The sequence below is a fragment of the Vigna radiata genome, chromosome 7 (genome assembly GCF_000741045.1).
Source record: "Vigna radiata var. radiata cultivar VC1973A chromosome 7, Vradiata_ver6, whole genome shotgun sequence".
Classification (NCBI taxonomy): domain Eukaryota; kingdom Viridiplantae; phylum Streptophyta; class Magnoliopsida; order Fabales; family Fabaceae; genus Vigna; species Vigna radiata.
Window position 1 is genome coordinate 45,499,924 of NC_028357.1, and position 2,718 is coordinate 45,502,641.

Here is a 2,718-nt window from a genome sequence, read left to right on the forward strand (position 1 = left end):
AAAAAAATTAATTTGTATAAATTTCTTTGTAAAGATTTATATACAAATAAAATTTTGTTTGAACTTGAAGAGAAACAAAATTGTTTACTTTTTTAAAAAAAATAGGACTAAATTAAGACAAAATAAGAATACAGGGACCAAATTGAGACAAATTAAAAATATAGGGACCAAATTGAGACAAATCTAATGACACTTGATCTGATAGTGACACGTAGCACTATCAGTGCCACCTCACATTCTCATTGCCACGTGGCTCAATGTCAACTTGACACGTGACAATTTAAAAATTAAATAAAAAATTAAAATATATTTAAAAAATTCAAAAAGGTCACGAGTTGACACGTGTCACCTTTGTAACGGTGTTAGTACGGAACTAACGACTGTGATCTAATTGCTTCAATTTTTCAAAAATAGAAACCTAATTTAAAAAAAGAAAAAATAAAGAACCTAATTAAAAAAAATCACTGAAAATAAGAACTATCAGAATTGTTAAACCTACTAGAAATACAAGAATTACACTCAATTATCTTTATCATTCAACTTTCGTTAGTATAAAAGATTTGAATAGATATTATCTTTTTCTAAGATTAAATAACTACAAATACTGGTCAAAACGTATGAAATATCTTCATTAGTTTTTAAATTACAATAATTGGGCCACGCCAAATAGAAACGCGTTGGCTTCTTCCATTCCAACCAAAGCTTCTGGTATAGCACCAATCAGCGGCCACTTTTGTTGTGTAATGTGTTCCACTCTATTCAACAAAGTCAAATATGTTATTCATTAACTTGTTATCACACGCTGTTTCATTTAATGCAAATTAATATTACTGATGCTAAATTAAGAAAATATTTTTTTTTTCATTTGTCGAAATAAAAAATGATGATTTCTGTGAATTTTTTTACTTTATTTGAAAAATCCATCATTTAAAATATTCTGCTCTACACTCAATTACTTCATCTTTAAAAAACAGGATTTCATAGTAAAAATATGAATTTTAAAATAAAATTAAACAAATTATTAAGCAAAATTTAGTTGAATAAAGGTATAAAAAAATACAAATGTACCGTTTTTTTTTTCTATTTATTGAAAATAAAGTTAAACTGTGGAAAAAATAACAATACTGCGGAAACACAAAAATAATTTCAGAAAGAAACTTGATAAATAATTCATATTAAATATACCTAACTTGACTAATGTGGGAAGCACTTAATTGGATATAATTAATAAATTATTTGTAAGTTGAGTTCCATATCATAAAGACTTGGTAGAAAAATAAACAAGAAAGAAAGTCATTTAAATTTTGTTATCAATTATGCCAACACATTTATATATATCAAGATTGTATTACTAAATCAGGTATTGTTAGATTAATCTATTATTGTTGAGCGAATAAATCTATATTTTTGTTATAATACAACTTGTTAAACGAAACATTTAGTCGCTGAACGAGTGTCATTTTAAAGGAACTCGTTGAGCAAATAACTTATCTCGTTAAACAAATTTGTCGATTTTAGTTGGTAGTTTTTGACTTGAATTAAGGAGAACTTGTTGGAGAAATTTTGTTTCATGCAACTGTAATGCTATTATGAGTATGAAGTGAATAAATGGAATGAAAAGATAAAAATTATTAAATTATATATTTGTATAAGGTTTGTATTTTTAAAGGAAAAGTACTAATCCTTGATAACTAGTGTTATGTATTAACTATAGATATGTGTTGATCTGAAGTCATCTTAAACTATACTAGATTTACAAAATAAAGTATTATAGTCTAGGTCGTAAGGGTTTAAGGATTTTTTTATGGTAGGTTTAGGAGTAAAACTTTTCTTTTGACAAAATCATAAGTTAACTTATCTTAAAACCAGTCATGATAAAATTAAATCATCTTGTTGTACCAAATGGAAGGTGCAAGATTTCTTGTGTTAAATTCAATGTATAAATTGAGATATTAAATCTAAATTTGTTATTTCATGAATAATTTCTTGTATTACTTTTAGCAAAAAAAATGTGTTGGTTAGTAGTTAATAAGAATTATATTATTATAAAAATTTATTATATATATATATATTTGAAATTATCATTAATTTATCTTTTTTTTTATTAATATTTGTTTATGTCTTTTTTTTCAATACTTAAATAACTATAATGATGTGAATAAACAAGGCTGTAGATAGAAACAAGAATAGATTACAGAAATATTGTTTGATTGATGTGGAAATTTTTATGAGAGTTTAGTTTAATGTACATAACCTTCTGTGTAGTCATGTGTGTTAACTTTCACAGTAAAGTTATGTAGAAATTAACTCCATTTCACCAATTTTGTTATGAACTATGAATAAACATTTTGGGATTGTTAATGTATGAGTTGTACATTTCTATTTCTATGGTAAGATTTGATTAATATTAGATGTGTATGGATTATAGAGAATTGAAATTATCTAATTTTGAGGTTGTTATAATTTAATTTGTATCGAGAATAATAAACGTAAAGAAAAAGAGAAGAAAATAAGAAATGAAAATGGTTGAAAGGGTCAACCATAAAGAATACCAACACATTTACTGCCAAATTCCAACTTTCATTTGTCCTTGTAATATTGATTAAAAATCTTAGTTAACTGCACCAAAACTTTACGCACTAGGTCATCAATTTTGTTTATATATATATATATATATATATATATATATATATATATATATATATATATATATATATA